Here is a 17,716-nt window from a genome sequence, read left to right on the forward strand (position 1 = left end):
TAAATTGATTGTTGTTTTATATCAAACAACTTTTATAATACTTATTTTTATTGTTATAATGTTTTATAGATTTCAAGGAATATGACAAAAGATATTGTAGATATTGAAGAGGGGTCTCTGGGAGGAGTGGGGGTACAAAAGGGAAACAAGAATGTGATTTAATTCTATTTGCTTAAAATATGTTTTTAAATGTTAACAAATTCAGATAAATTGAAATCATGTAACTTTTCTCATCATAATGCAATAAAAGTTTTTAAAAAAGTAAAAAAAAAAAAAAAAACTTTCCTTGCAATGTTACATGTAACTTTTGTCTTATTATTTTCAACACTAACTAGTAAAAGTAAACACACAGAAAATAGTAAAGCAGACAATGTGCTTACAACTCTTTGGAATGAGATTTCTCACACTTCTGGCACACTCATGCTCAAAGAAAGAATGATTATCCTGTTTTACAATCTAGGAGAATCTCGATTAGATGAAAATCACCGCAAGAGGATAGTGTGGAACTGAGGACTGAGTGCTCTCTTCCCTCCCACTGAGTTCCCTTCTCTCAGTCACCACTGAATGTCTACCACATGCCAGGCCCCATGTCATGCATTGAGACAGAACAGTTAAGAAGGCGTCATCCCTGTGTTCACATGCATATGTTTGATTTTACCCAAGATTTTACCACTAACTGTGACAGCTAATTATATGTTATCTGGCCCAACCCTTGATAATGATTTCCCTCAAATTACCTAAAACTGTCCTTATTCCCTTAACAATCTAACTATACCATAAATGTTGACAATTTCAGAAGACACAAAATAATCATTTCCTGTAAGCTACTAGAATTCAAATGAAGTCTTTTAAGAGCAAGGTCAGTCTGAACTTTCCAATAAGCTCCACATGCAATGGAAATACAAATGCAGAGGGAGAAGAGAAAAGAAAAGAACCCTTTGTACCTGCCAAACTCAGCAGTTGAGTTCTTACTTTAGAAATCAGTTGTTCTGCACAGAGCGATATAATGATGGGGGGGTAATTACAATTAGGTGGCTATTTTGATTTCTCTTGCCATAGTATCTGTATTGAATGTCACTTGATTTGCACAAAAAAAATTAAGGTTACTGATTGCCTAAAATGTATACAGGATTACTCCTATGAGTGCCTCATGGAGAAATGTCTACAAATGGAGGATATCTCCATTTAAATCACATACAAGCTGTTGAGACAATTTGAAAAATTCACAACCAAAAATAAACAGTCAAAAAACAAACAAACAAGCAAATGGAATTTATAGTCTCAATAGCAAAATTCAACAATCTGAAAGAAAAGAATGTTTTAACTTGCACCTTAAAAACTTGACAATGCTATGAAAACTTATTACAGCTTTCAGTGTGTGCATTTAATCTAAATTACCACTAATTAGCTGATCATCTACCAAGATAGCTATAATTAGTTCTTTTTCAAATCATTTTTTCTCAGGTGTGATATGTAATTTAAGCATGTGCTTCTCAAATAAAATATACTGTCATCATTATTATTACATATAAAGTTTTAAGCACATAAAATTTTTGCCAAAGAATTTTGTCTACCAGAATATTAAATCACTTTTTAAAATAGAAATATTATTAAACAGAAATTCTTTAACCATGTACCTTTGACTACTTAGGTAAAATTATGAAAATATTCATATTTACCAATGATCTAGTGACACTCCTGTAATTTTACATCCAGATGAGTTTAATATAAACACTTCCCAAGATTCTGATCTAGATAAGCTAATTGAGAGCTGACATAGAACTTCTAGATGTCTTACATCTCTATTATTCTTGTAATAAAAGCTTTCCTGCATTTGAGTCAAAATTAAGGTGTATAAGAAAATGCAGCTCTCGTTTATAGTCTATTATCTTCTACCTCAGGCATCCAACAAAAGGCCCCTAGCTGAACATATAGGAACTGATCCCTTAGTGGCAATTCAAATAGTCAAAATGACTGGGAATATTACTCAGATAATTAAGATAATTATCAAAACTTCATTATAGCCTGAAAGCAAAGAAGAAAACAAATCAAAACCACTGATACACAGGTGCCCAAATTAACATTGTGGATGAAATGAAGGCTGTCACTGTGTGGTAGTTCACCATTCTCTTCCAGCCACCACAATTCATACATTTTCTCTCACTAATACAAAATTACTCTACTGGATCTTGTCTGTTTTGTTGTCTATCTGTTTTGAGACAAGGTCTCATGTTTCCCAGGCTGGCTTCAAACCCATTATGTAGCTAAGGATGACCTTCAACTCCTGGTCCTTCTCCTCCTACTTCCCAAGTGCTAAGATGGCAGGCATATGTGACCATGTCTGTCTCCACTGTGTCTGTCATCCCAATATTCAAATGCAATTAAATCACAACTTTAAACCCTTCTGTCTGTGAATTATTCTAATAGTCACAGGATTACACAAAAAATTGACCTGAAAAACAAATATTCTTAACCTATAGTAATCTCTACAACCTTTCTTTGTAGATTAAAATATTTAATGACCCAGTCAAATAAAGTACCCCATATGAGGCTGTGAAAGATGGTTTTGCTTTCAGCAGATAACATTTTATTCTAATCATAAATTTACTTATAAACACTTGGTGATAACATTTAACTGTTCACCAGTTTTCTTTTTATTTTTAAAAAACATGGAAATTTAATTGATAAAACAGAATGCACAAAAATTTGATTTTATACCAATAAATAATCCAAAGGTCTCAGCTAAGACTACTGAGATGATTATAGGTAGATTCACAAGATTTTCTGGCTTTCCTCTCTGGATGTTCATTATATTTACACATGATGACTTGACTGCCACATTTGAATTTCCATTTTCAGTGTCAACTGAATGTGTTCCACGTGTGGTGCTTCTCTTTAGCCATATTCAATGCCTTGATCAGAACTCATAAACACATCTGTCTCTTACATAAAATTTCAAATCTCCATTCCAACTTCCCATTTACTGGAAAATGTTATTGAAGATGGCAAAGTACCCTGAACATAGTTTGTGTACAGCCACATGAAGTGTGAGGACTGGCTAAGTGGGACTAGGAATTTTTTTTTTTTTTTTTTTGGTTTTTCCAAGACAGGGTTCCTCTGTGTAGCCCTGACTGTCCTGGAACTCACTCTGTAGACCAGGCCTTGAACTCAGAAATCTGCCTGACTCTGCCTCCCAAGTGCTGGGATTATAGGCATGCGCCACCACCGCCCGGCAGGAATTTTTTAACTCAGTGTATGAACTGAATGTGACAGATTTCTTAACCCTGTTCCTTTCTATTTTAGCTCAGTAACTTTTTCTGCCTATTTTATAACCTGAATTATCCCCTGTAAATATATTCCTTGTGAAAATCACCAGCAAAACCATTTCACATCAAAATCCTCTCTCAACTATATACTACCCCTAGAATGTTCTTGCTAGTTCCACCTTAACAATTTCCATTGTGAAGCTGGCAATCTCCACATAGAAGTTAGTCTAAACAAAGTTCCATCCCTTCACCGTTCTATAATTACTTTGCTTATATATAATTTTCTTAGGTGACTAACACAAATATCCTCATTTCTCACTTGAAATTTTACCTTTATGATTCTGAACTGTAACATTGGCAACTGCCTTATTTACTGGTTATAAACAATATCAGTAATGTTATCATAGTTAGGTCTTACAAAGTCATGGAAATCTTTCTTGTCTCGTGTAGCACAAGAATTGCTCCTTTTTCAGACCAAAGTATCATCATTGTACTTGAGGTAACAGAAAGACCCTACAGCCCTTTTGTTACAGAGCTACATCACAATGACTTACAAAGGCCAGCTTGGTGACAAGATGAGCTCCATCAACTAAAGACCCCTGCACATTTCACATGCTGGCTCTGCCCTCGACAACTCAAAGCACTATTTCAAAAATTCAGTATCTTAAATACTTTTTTGATACATATTTTCTAAATATCAAGAACATGTGAGTCCTTTTCACTCCAGCAGATGCTCAGGGAAGAAGTTAATGACCTTGGGAGCTGAAGGAAGAAGTTGCATCTAGCCGACTTCCCCAGGTGGGGGAGTACAGCCCAAAAAGCTCTATAAACTACCATTGCTGGCAACACAACCAACTGTTCTGGCAGTATCTGGAAAAGTTGTTTTCTAGCACATGAAAATGTTTTGATCTTTCTCCTGCTCAACACTCTCCAGAAAGACTACCTGCCTCTTTATCTTCAAGAGATGGGGGATTGCTCTCACGCCTCATGTCCTACTGAGCAGAAAAGATGAGTGTCTTCAATGGAGCTGTCCACAAGGACTTGTAAGCCATTCTCTGCTTCTAGGAATTTCTCATGTGTCCCTTTGGGAAATTTTTCCTCAGCAGAAACTCCAGATTTCCAACCTTCTAAGGGTGAAGGGCTGCACTCTGGTCAACTGAGAAGGCAAGGCCCTGCATTTCAGCTGTGATTGTGCAAAGATATAAGTCCAGGGACTGAAGGAACCGAGGATTGTAAAAGCTAACCTCATGAGCAAAGGAGCCTATAGCAGTGTGTGCCTCTCCTGATTTTACACCAAGAGTTCTCAGCCAAATAGCAGCCTTTCTTTCAGAGTGAAAAACAAAGCCTTCTCACAGTGCTTGCATTTGTGATACATCTGTAAAAAGTGGCTTTTTTAGCATCAGAAAGCATTTTAATTGTAGTAAACTGAACAATGCTGAAATTGTTTGAAGAGGAGATTAAATTTAATGAAATTCACAAACAACCCCTTTTAGAAAGTAACAACAATTTTTGAACATTAAAGAGGCGCTCATTATATCAAGACAGCTCCACTGTGAAAAGCAGTCTGACTTCAATCACCGCATATCCACATGTTAATGAACTTCTGTGTAAAAGCAGGCACCGAGAGGGAAGTAATAGGAACACTGTCTCCATGAGTGTTTGCGAGAGAAAAAAAATCTCCTTTAATCAATAAAACACCTCCTCACATGCACCTTAATACTGACTGGGACTCTTTCAAAGGACACAAAAGGAAGATGCTGCTTGAAAGTTTCTTTAAAACATTACACAGCTTGCACTTTCTTCAGGGTTCACATGCTGTCAGCAACCCAGCTCCAAAGACTTTCAAGTTCCAACAGACACAGCCTAGTACAGTCTTCATCACCATCATTTCAGTGCTGCCCCTGATCAAACAGACAAATCTGAAACTGAAGAATAAGAGGCGACCAGTGACCTTTGATTAGGACCAAGAGCCTCCATTGTAATATAATGCCTCATTCATCACTCTCTGGGACCAACAAGGAAGTATATTACTAACTGAAAGGATGTCACTAGCAGGCTTATCCCTCACAATGATTTCCATCATTAACTATTAAATTTTTCATTTGTAGCAAGTGGTACCAGGTGTTTTAAAAATAACCAAAACATACAAAAGCAGTTTCCTAAATTGCAAATAAATGAATCATTTTACCCCAACTCTCATCTACCTGCTACTGACTTTCAGGCCTTATTAACTGCATTGTGCTAATCTTCCAAAACTGTAAGTTGAACAATATTGGTTTGTTGCTACTACTTAGAATCTAAGGAATGTTAATAATATTTCCTTTGAGCCTCTGACTTCCCTAGGCTATTAGTGCACCAGTCATATGCATGCCCATAGAGTTTATTTTAATTAAACCAAAGTTTTGAATTTTAAGTTTATTTTGCCTTGCCTTTTACAATGTTCTCTGACAAGGGAAAAAAGAGGGTTTCAGACTATAGCCACGGTCTGCATATTTTTGTGACAAACATTAAGCTGCCCTTAAGATCTCAAGAAAGTAAACTATAAGTTCAATTATGATTGAGGTATTGGGTATGGAGACAGGGTGGGAAAGTTTTCAAAGCGAGCCTATCATAAATGTGTTAGAATCACACAAAGGAACTGTGAAAGTGAGTTCAAATGAAAGCTAAAATGGACAGGGATCTATAGCTCTATGGCACGTATACCTTACAGGCATTTCAATACAGCACAACATTAAAACATTCCAGTTCTAGCACTTAAGAGACAGAGGCAGACAGATTTCTGTGTCTGAGGCCAGCCTGGTCTACATAGTAAGTTACAGGATAAGCAATTCTAAATAGAGAGACCCTAAAACAAAAAACAAAAAAATCATTCCAATTCTTACTCCATGTAATGGCCAGTATTGTCATCTTTTATTGAGCTCAAACATATGTAATACTTGGCACTACATATATCAATCAACATATGAATCTATTCTGTAGATATGCATGTACTATGTATATTTATGTAAAATATATACAAATTGGAAGGTAAGAATTAGAAAAGTGATCTGTCTATAATTCAAACTGGAATGGGGAAGAAGAAAAGAGAAGAGAAGGAAAGAGAGAAGTGGAGGAGGGAAAAGAAGGGGAAGAGGAAGTCAGAAGAAGGAAAGGTGGAAGGAATGAAGAGGGAAGAAGGGAGCCTGCCACAGCAGTCTGTCTAGCCTGCAGCTGCAGAGTAACACCTACATGGTCACATCATTCTACTGCTTTTGAACACCACTTTCCCCAGAAATCCAAGCCCCTGTCAACACCTATAGCTGTAATGCCTTGCCTAAGATAAACAAAGACAAATACTGAGAAATGAATGCAAGGGCTTGGCCCTGGGCAATAGAAACTTACAACTTCAATCATTCACCAAGTCAACTGAATCAAAAAACTGAAGCTCATGAGGGCCAGGCTCTTTTCTCTACACTGCTGTATCTCAGTGCTGGAATAATAGGCTTAATTAACCAAAAATGTTTTAACGATACATACAGTCAGAAGCTTGAGAGATGGTTCAGTGGTCAAGAACACTTGATGCTCTTCCAGAGGACCAAAGCTGAGTTCCCAGCACACACAGAAAATGGCTTACCTGTAACCTTTAGCTCCAGGAGATCCCATGCTCTCCTCTGGCCTCCATAGATATCTGCACACATATGTGCATACCCACACATAAATAAAAACAAATCTCAAAGTAAGGAAAATGTTCAAAATTTTTTTATATTGTCAACATGAACATTTTCTGATCCAGGGCAGTAGTCCCTAAGATATGATCATGGGATCCTTCCAGGGGGCTTCAAGGTAAATTTTTTCATAATAAGGATAAAATGCCCTTCTCACTCTTCTTTCTGTATCCAGAGGCTGCTTAATCACATCATTCCTCTAGAGATACCTGTGCTTCTTTGTTGTACATCACCAGATTAGAGATTTCCAAGTCTGAAAAGATGGAGTAGGATCCTTTTCCATTTTCTCTCCTCCACATACAATTCACACACACATAAGAAGACACAGCAGGTGGGGAAAGGTAGACCAGCCAAGAGAACTTACAACCCTGCTGTGACTTCCCTGAGCTTTCTTTCAGCTGCATCTTTCCCCTAGAGCTGAAGATGCAAAGAGCCAAAGAACACCAATAAATACAGGCAAACATCCCAAGTACAGCAAAGAACACCAATAGACACAGGCAGACATCCCAAGTACAGCCCAGGAAACCAATAGACACCAGCAGACATCCCAAGTACAGCCTAGGAAACCAACAGACACAGGCAGACATCCCAAGTACAGCCCAGGAAACCAAAAGACACCAGCAGACATCCCAAGTACAGCCTAGGAAACCCATAGACACAGACAAACATGTCCCAAGAGCAGTCTGTTCTCTTTGGCCTAAGGACCAGGGAATTGACAGAATTAAGCAAGACAACCCATTCTACAATAACCACTCTGCCTTCAAGTAGACACTGTAGAGGAAAAGGTCTTATAGTGCCCTCTCAAGTGATTCAAACAAAAGCCACATGGAAACTAGAATCGAATTCTCTCATGGCTATAAATGAGGCTCTGAACATCACTCTCTCATCCCAGAAGTGTCAGTAAAAGCCAGGGAGAGACGTGAGACCTTTACCCTGCCAGTCGGTAACTGCCTCTCTGTGCTGTCTCAGATTAGGGTATCCTCCCACTCTCACTAAAGTGATATCAGAGGGAACAGTAGGAGAATCCAACAGCACCACCGCCCATTGGCAAAAGGTTATTTCCACTTGAATGTCAATGAGAACCATTTGGAGAGTAAGAACTTTTCACTCAGCAATAATAACAAGGATCTTGTCACAAAGTGGGAGCCTGAACTGCTAAATCACCGGGCAGGAAGAGTAGTGTCCTTCCCTGCTACAAAGGGATTTGTCTAATGCAGAAGGTTTTGTCATAAGATAGTCCCAAGATGTCCAGGTTTAAATCAAAATGCATTATCAAAGAACCAGAAAACTCTCAAATAAACAAGTCAATCAATAGATAATAACACCTAAATATTAGAATTGTCTGGCAAACATGTTAAAGCAGCCATGATTTAAGAAAGTGTTTAAATGTCCCACAAAGGAGGCAACTGTGGGCCAACAAGGAATAGCAGAATCCTGTATAATACCCTTGTCCACAAGGACTGGCAGTCATGAAGGAACATTTAGTTTAACCAGCCATCCCAGAAGACCCACAGACCAAGGCCCAGCTGTTAAAAGCATGCCATGTTGGCCTCACCATGCTTCAGGCCCATAGTGAGGTGCCCCACAGTGAGAAAACACACCAAGATGAATGCTCACAGGGACTTCAGTCTAGAAGGGCTCAGGGTGAACAGCATTCATAACTAAATGCACAGACCATGCATGGCCATGAAAAAGGACTCTTCTAAGCACACTCTCTTCCCCCTGGAAATCTTCATCACCAAGAAGTGAGAACGATCTGCTAAAAACTCAAACTGGCAACCCACGTAACATCTCAGAAGTCTACAGAAAGAAAAAGCCAGAATCATCATGACCAAGACAAATCCCTTTTTGGAACCCAAAACCTTTTATGGATTTTGCCAGTTCCACAGGGTCCATGGCCAGGCTCAGGCATCCTATTAAACAGGACTAAGGAAGCTGTGGAGCAAAACATTGAATAGAAAAAGTAATGTTTTGTTTGGGCACTATGATAAATTTTCAGTAAACCAGAAAAAATGAAAACTTTTAGAACTGGAAAATAAAAATATAATATTCAAAAGAAAGGATTGGTTAGGATGAAAAGGACAGAAAGACCACTGGCTCTGATAGAAAGCAGTAGAATGCATCCAGTCTAAGCAAGAGAGACAAGTTGGGCTTCAAAAAAGATGAACCAAGGCTCAGAAACCTTTGGGAAATGCTATGTCAGTTGCAGGGAAGTTCACATGGCAGCAGGCTTCTCATCAGAAACCCTCAAAGCTAGAAGGGAGTGGCCTGATATTTGTTAAGTGCTAAAAGACAGACAAAACCCTACACAGTGAACCATTCTTCAGGAATGTGGGTGAAATCTAAACATTTCTCAGAAGAAAACATGAAAAGAGTTTATCCAAAGCAAGATCATGTACAAAGAATGTAGAAGGAAGTTCTTCAAGCAGAAAGGACACAAAACACTGAAAGATTAGGAAGAAGAGGCCACGACAGGTAGCTTAGTAGTGACGTGTTTAACTAGCTTGCGTGAGGCCTTGAGTTCAGTCCTGGGAGGGAGCAAGAGAGGAAACATGAGTAAATCAATCAATTTTCCTTCTCCTCTGAGTCTACTGGATTATATAAAACACACTACCCAAAGTTTTAAATATAAGTAGAAGAAATATTTAAGCCAAGTGCATCACAAAGAAGCAAAGTAATGAAACATGTGGTCCCATTCTACTTGGACTACAACTACTATCCTAGCAGTAATCGCTGAGAGAACTACACCACAATTACAGAAAAGACAGAACTCAGCTATGACCAACATAAAATAAAATTGACAGAATGCTCAAGCCAGCTACATAATATCCATTTTTAACAAGTGTCTCTAGATCACATATCAAGATGCATTGCAAACTGCTTTAAAATGAGCCTCAAGGAAAAGAATCAGTCAGTTCACAGGGATCCTAGTTTAATCTATAGAACTTACATTAAGAAAAAAAAACGACCATGATCAATTTCAGAAGGAGCAGCAGGGGGAGGGGGGAAACAGGGGGGAGTGGGTATAACATGGAAGGTATCAGAGAAAAGGGAGGGATTGTGGTATAGTTATATTTTAACTAAAAAGAACTTGAAGGGGGAAAAAGACCAGATAAGGTGTTGGACACTTATAATCCCAGCACTAGGAAGGCACAGCCAGCCAGATCCCAGGTGATCCCTGGCCAGCCTATTCTACCTGGAAAGTTCCAGACCACTGAGAGATCCTGTCTCAAAAACAGGGTGTACAGCTCCTGATCAATGACAGCCAAAGTTGTCCTCTGGCCTACACACACACACACACACACACACATACACACACACACACACACACACACACACACACACACACACACTTGCACATATATGCAAACTAATTTTAAAGAACTGGTAGACAGAATATTCTCTAACATGAAATCAAGCCAGAAATCATTAACAGAATAACAAACTCTTGGAAACCATGCAATGTATAGATCAAAGGTGAAATCTCAAAAATAGCAAAAACATTCTGAACTCAATGAAAACATAAAGCATGTGAGGGATAGCTAACACAAGGTCAAAGAGGACATCCATAGCACTGAACACACACATAAAACAACAAGTCTTCTATCAGTAACTTCACCCCAAGAACCCAGAGAAAAGGGGCAGGGTTAACCCAAAGGAAGCAGAAGAGAAGAAGCCAATAAAATGAAACAGAGAGAAATAATACCTAGGAAAATGTTCATGGAGCAAGGCTGAGGGTGAGCTTAGTGGTAAAGTACTTGTTGAAGCATGTGAGAAACCCAGGTCCAATTCCTTAAACATACAAAATAATAATGGTAATCACTATAATAATGAAGCAAACAACTGTTTGTTAATTGCCTTTAAAAGTAACAAGCCTTTATCAAAACTGACAAAGAAAGAGAAGATATGCAAACTTGAGATGTCAGGAATGAGACCAAAGACACCCACATCACACTGACCCGAAGGAGATAGTAAATGAAAAAAATGTGGACTCTACATGCACAGCTCTGGGCATGTGGATGAACCAGAGCACTCCCTACACCACAATACAACTACCTAAAGTGCAACACTTTCAACAGCTCTGGAACCTTTAAGGGAGTTAAACTCACAAGTTTAAATACTTCTCCAAAGAAATCTCCAGGCCCAAATATCTGGCCTAATGTAAAACAATGTCAGCAACTCTACACAATCTCATATATAAGAAGAGGAGGAAATATAGTCTAGAGCATTCATGATGTTTACATTATCCTAACACCAAAACAAACACCAAACACTCACAGAAAAGTCAGCACCAAAAAAATTCAAAAGGTTTCAGCCAATATCTCTCAACAGTCCTTGTCTTTGTGTTAAAAAATATTAAGGGCTAGAAGATGGCTCAAGAGATAAAATGCTTACCACACAAGCCTAACAACCTGAGTTCATGAATTCACATCCCAGAACCCATGCAAAAAGCTAGGTGCAGTAATGCAAATGTCTATCATGCCAGGGCACCCCAACCACAAGATTCAGAAAGCAGACCAGAGAATCATACAAGGAAGCTTGCAGGCCAGCTAGCCTGGTCCACACAGCAATAAGCAAAAAGATCCCTGTCTTGCACAATGCGGAGGACATAAGCTAACACTACACTGTGGTACATGCATGCCCCAATACACACACACACACACACACACACACACACACACACATATGCGTGCACACACACACACACACATACTCATCATACACACCAGTTTTTAATGTTTTGATCATTAAACAAGCAAAAATCATAATGTACTACATACCACACATTCGTCATACATTCCATTTTTTTAATGTTTTAAAACATCGAACAAGCATCAGTATATACTCTCTTCTTCACAGAGCAAACAATTCTAATGTAAATGAAATAATCAACAGAGGAAATAATTCCAGTGCAGTAAATACCAATTAAAATAGCCCACATGAACAAAAGCTTTTTTAAGTGTGCAAAGAGAAAGCAAACACCAATAGTAAAGAGCATAAGAGCCTCTGATTTAGGGCACTGGCTCTCCAGATTGCTCAGAGTAACCTAAGGCAAACATTAAAAGCCTGAAGTAGGGGGCTCCAGAATCCACCAGAGACCTGGGAGGTGAGAGACTCTCAGGACTCAAAGGGAGGGACTTTAGATGAAATGCCCAACAGTAGGGAGAGGGAACTTACGGAGCCCACTTCCATCAGGAAGACAGGCCATCAAATGAGGGAGGGGGTTGCCATCCCACAGTCACAACTCTGACCTATAATTGTTCCTGTCTGAAAGAACTGCAGGGATGGAAATGGAGAGGAGCCTAAGGAAAAGAAGGTTCAGTGACAGACCCAAAGTGGGATCCAGCTCAAGATGAGGTCCCAAGGGTGACACTATTACTAAGGCTATGGAGCACTCTCAAAAAGGGACCTATCATGACAACCCTCTGAAAGACCCAACAAGCTGCTGAAAGAGTCAGATGCAGATATTTGCACCCAACCAATGGACAGAAGCTGCTGACCCTCTGGATGAATTAGGGAAAGGCTGTAAGAAGCTGAGGAGGAGAAAGAACCTGTAGTAGGACCAGCAGTCTCAATTAATCTGGGCCCCCGAGATCTGTCAAACCCTGGACCACCAACCAGGCAGCATACACCAGCTGATACGAGGCCCCCAACACACATACAGTAGAGGACTGCCAGGTCTGGGTTCAGTCAGAGAAGATGCACCTAACCCTCAAGAGACTAGAGACACCAGGGAGTTTAGAAGTCTGGTTGGGTGAGGGGTTGGGGGCTGGGAACATCCTCATGTAGACAAGGGGTGGGGAGGAGGTATGGGATGTGGAACAGTCGGGGGTAGACAGGGGCAGGGAGTAAAATCTGGAGTGTAAATAAATAAATAAATAAATAAATAAAAGACAAAAAAAAAAGCCTGAAGTAGAGGCAACATCTGCTTTGACTCATTTTCAAAGCCCAGTAAGACTAAAATGAATATTACCAGTCTCTAAAATTATTTCATTATTATATGTTCTAGGCGAGTTAGAATCCTGTTCTTGTAATAGCACATTCTGACAAACCATCAATGCAGTATTGAGGTGTATTTAGCTAGAGATATCTTTAGTAAATGGGATCATTCCTGCTGTGGGCAAAAAGTAGACTAAATGTCTAAGCCTAGTATATTTCACTATATCCACAGTTCAACCAAACTCCTAACTCCTGTTGTCCTTTTTTTTTTTTCTCTCTCCAGCACTCTCCCTTCAAGAAATAGACATGACAGAATAGAGGAGGAAATGTGGGGGAAACAAGTAACAATAAAAATCATATGGAAACCTACTCCTGTAGAAGATTCCATACTCATATTTATTTATATGTGGATATATTACTTAAATACATAGAAGGAGAAAGTGTGTGTGTGTGTGTGTGTGTGTGTGTGTGCGCGTGTGTGTGTGCATGTGTTGAGTTACTCTATAACAGGTCAACAATGCTCCTATACTACACACCACTAGAAATCTATTAAATAAAAATCCAGTGTCTGGAGTAGGTTTCCTCTTTTGAAATTGTTGCCTAATGAGGTCCCAAAAACCCCCCAAAATATTACTATTGCCATGTTCTTGGTTACCCTCCAGAACTTGATGCTAACTAAGAGCCAATTGTCACATAGTTGAGTTAATAAACATGGAAAAATAAACTGATAATGATCTAGAAGCTTCATTCCTACTTCTTAGCTTTCATAGTGCTAGAAGGTCCTATGTATGCAAGATGATTAAAAGAATTATCATCAATAGTACCAAGCTGTGAACCCTGCAAGCTACAGTGAAGACTGGCTTGGCAAGATAGGCCCACTAGTACAATAGTGGCATGAACATCATGGGAGTAACCAACCACTTTCTGATTTTATTTAACTCCCACTCCATGAGACAAAACCCATACCTGATACCATTGTTGGGACAAGATCTATCTATGGATAGGCAGGTCACAGACCCTAAAAGAAACTCTACTACTATTATTTTTCTAAAACAATACTAAACTGACTTTAATGACTTATCATTTTACCCATTATCTTATTCTCACCAGAGAAGCTTCTATTTGCAATACATAATTATTAACACAGAGACCCACAACTGGCCAAGATATAGAGAATAAGAGGCTTCAGAATGCTCAGCCCTAAAGAGAACACATATGCTGCACTCCTTTATCCCAAGAATCAGGCAATTATTATGGAAGAAGGGGCATAAAGAGTGTAAGACCCAGAAGTGTGGACAACTATACAAAAACTATCTGATGGACACAGTGTGACAGCTGCATATATGAACTCACAGTGGTTGGGACAGAATGCACAAAATCTGCAAATCCGAGCCAGACCAAAGTCCAGCACAGAAATGGGTGTTAGAAATGAAGCCCTAGCCCTAGCCAAAAAGCTTCTGGAAGAATGGGTTAGGCCGGGCGGTGGTGGTGCACGCCTTTAATCCCAGCACTTGGGAGGCAGAGGCAGGCGGATTTCTGAGTTTGAGGCCAGCCTGGTCTACAGAGTGAGTTCCAGGACAGCCAGAGCTACTCAGAGAAACCCTGTCTTGAAAAACCAAAAAAAAAAAAAAAAAAGAATGGGTTAGTTTTGTCTAAAATTGTTGCCTCCAATAAGTCAACAGTTCTCTAGTAGAAGGCTATATATCCAAGAATATTTGGACAGCACAAATTGGTTCCAATGTTTTTTTTTTAAGACTACAAAGTTGAATGGGTAGATAAGGAACAGATATGGGAACTAGACAGAAGTAATAAAATAGTTTAAATAATAAGTTTACAAAAAGAAATAAAACATCAAATACATTAAATATACTCATTAATGTGGCAATAATTATTTTAATAGAAAGTAAGTTGAGTAGCATGTGGAGAAACTGGAAGCATCAAACACTGCTGGTAGAAATGCCAAAAAAGCATAGCCACTGGAAAACAGTTCAATACTTCCTCAGAAAGTTAAACAGGATTGTCATGTTACCTAACATTGCTGTGAGCATACACAAAACTGAAAGTGGGTATTCAATCAAAAACTTGGACACAGATATCATGGCTGCACTACATGAAAAAGCTAGGAGGCAAAAACAACCACATGTCCACGTGTGCTATGGAATACTACTCAATCTTTAAAGGAAATATTGACTGACATGTGCTGAAACATTCATAGACCTAGAAACACTGTGCTAAGTAAAAACAGCTTGGGACAAAGGTTATAAATTCCATGACTGAATTTTTATGAAATTATCAGCAATAAATCCATAGAGTCAGAAAGCAGGTTACTGGATACCAAGTGCTAGGGAAGTGTCTTAGTCAGGCTTTCTATTCCTGCACAATCATCATGACCAAGAAGCAAGTTGGGGAGGAAAGGGTTTATTCAGCTTACACTTCCACACTACTGTTCATCTCCAAAGGAAGTCAGGACTGGAACTCAAGCAGGTCAGGAAGCAGGAGCTGATGCAGAGGCCATAGAGGAATGTTACTTACTGGCTTGCTTCCCCTGGCTTACTTAGCTTGCTTTCTTATAGAGCCCAAGACTACCAGCCTAGGGATGGCACCACCCACAAGGGGCCCTCCCTACTTGATCATTAATTGAGAAAATGCCTTACAGCTGGATCTCATGGAGGCATTTTCTCACCTGAAGCTCCTTTCTCTGTGATAACTCCAGTTTGTGTCAAGTTGACACACAAAACCAGCCAGTATAGGGAGGAAAAAAAAAAAAAAACAACTTATTGACAGGTTTTCTTTTCAGGTGATGAAGTAGTCTAGGACCAATATGGGTGTGGTGGCTGCACAACATGTGGATATGGTAAATATCACTGAACCGGACCCTCCTATGCTGTGTAAATTTTACCCACAGAATTTATCACAATGAAATTAAGGGCATAATGACCCATAGCCAACAATGAAAACTCACACCATATTCATAAAAATAGTATTTGAGAGCCTGTCACTCAGTCAGAGCTAATGTTCCATCTTGCATGCTCCTATAATCCTTGTCCAGTACTGTATAAAAGTGTTCATAGCATAACAGTATGCTGATGTCTTTCACACGGCCAACCTCCCTTCAGTTGTCTTTTACCTCACCTCATCTTCCTCACTCCTCAGGCTGCCTTCTCCTATGCCCTGGTGGCCCACTAGTCTCTGTGTACATGTCCTCAGTGCCTGGCAGTATGGATGCTCACTAAGTCTACCAAGTGAAGTGGGGGAGAAACAAACCCATAAGTGTCTGGCAGAACATCCTGTGACCATCACAAAGGTAAAAGTCATTACCAAGTTACCTCTGTATTTACCTCTGTATTTGTTACACTAAATTTACTCCAGTCTGTGACTATTCATTTCTTTAGAATGCCAATTCTCAAAATGATCTGAAACCCAAGTTAACTTTAATCTTTTTAATTTTTAAGAAAATGCATCTCAGGCAGTGGTGGTGCACGTCTTTAATCCCAGCACTTGGGAGGCAGAGGCAGGCAGATTTCTGAGTTCGAGGCCAGACTGGTCTACAGAGTGAGTTCCAGGACAACCAAGGCTACACAGAGAAACCCTGTCTTGAAAAAAACAAAAAACAAAAAACAAGAAAATGCATCTCAGCCCCTTTTGAAAGGACTCAAAAGAAATGGTTAGCAGTAAAAAATGAATAGAGTTCACTTTATCCACTGTTGTCCCCTTAAAAGGCAAGGAATATCAGCCAGATCAGTTATTTTATAAATTTTCTTTCAAATAATGTGGTAAGAAAAAGTAGTTTAAACATGAGTATTATCATTCCTTTAACTGAATGTTCACATAAAAATAAGAAAAAGTAGATGATAAATTTTGTTTCTTAGATATAGCAGTGCATCAGTTTCTTAGTGAGACTACTTAAATGATCCCGTTTCTTTTACTTTGTATGATATGCAAAACAAAGTGTGTTTTGGATGTTTATTCTACACAAAAAGAAACATGACTTACTAAATCAAAATAAAGACAATGTTTGACGGTTCTTATTGACATATATGAGTGTATAATGTATATCATAGAGGATGCTGGAAACTATCAAACTGGAGTTATAAGTGATCTTACCCACCTGATGCTGATGCTGGAAACCAAACTCAAGTCCTCTAGATGAGCAGAAAGTGCTCTTAACCACACTTCAGGAGAAAAATCTTAAGCCATCTATCTCTACAGTCCCCCATGTTGAGATTTTAACACACACCTTCGTAATTTTGTTAATAGTTTATTTTGAGTTTTAGATAAACTGTCCACTTTTAGATTTCCTGGCATTTACTAGACATATTATCAATAGTGCTATTGGAATGTTGAGGCAATATTAACTTCTAGTCCCTAGATTTATAAAAATTTGCCAGGAAATGCCTAATTATGAGAATTAATACTCTCTTAAATGTATTATATTTTCAGCAGAAAGGAAAAACTTTGCATCTTTTCAGACCTTCCCCTTCTGTCACTTAGAAACAGCATTGAAAATTCAGTCTCTATCATACAGCCTGTTTCCAAATGGAATTTTCAAGCCATTTTTCCTGCCAACCATTAAAAGGAAACAAAGATGCCATGTTGGTTCTATGTACACTGTAGTACATAGAAAACTAGGTTCCTTGATTTTTTACCAGAGAAAACTCCTGAATTTATTTCCTTTAGTAAGTTTGACCACTCACTGTGAAAACATTCAAATAATACAGATACTCAAACAAAAAGAGGCAAAAGCAAGCCATCCACCCTGAGAAGACATGGTTCAAATCCAGTGGTTTAGTTTGGTTTGGTTTGGTT

The 17,716-nt window shown here is 38.8% G+C and overlaps 1 protein-coding gene and 1 long non-coding RNA gene across 10 annotated transcripts in view; one reads left to right on the top strand and one right to left on the bottom strand.

Moving 5' to 3' along the window:
* Window positions 1-17,716, bottom strand: part of Sox6 (SRY-box transcription factor 6) — a 618,663-nt gene that overhangs the window by 515,714 nt on the left and 85,233 nt on the right. Inside the window, exon 1 of one of the 9 annotated variants that reach the window (XM_031387991.1) lies at window positions 3,685-3,703. The exons of the other annotated variants lie outside the window; for them this stretch is intronic. The gene's annotated coding sequence lies outside the window, so the exon portion shown is untranslated. Of the gene's footprint in view, window positions 1-3,684; window positions 3,704-17,716 lie in introns of those variants that run through there. 9 annotated transcript variants of the gene reach the window in all.
* Window positions 3,830-13,279, top strand: LOC116102836. The gene is made up of 2 exons (XR_004123299.1): window positions 3,830-5,523; window positions 13,194-13,279. It is a non-coding gene; the product is annotated as an uncharacterized LOC116102836 (long non-coding RNA).

Source organism: Mastomys coucha, unplaced genomic scaffold (genome assembly GCF_008632895.1).
Source record: "Mastomys coucha isolate ucsf_1 unplaced genomic scaffold, UCSF_Mcou_1 pScaffold21, whole genome shotgun sequence".
Taxonomy (NCBI): domain Eukaryota; kingdom Metazoa; phylum Chordata; class Mammalia; order Rodentia; family Muridae; genus Mastomys; species Mastomys coucha.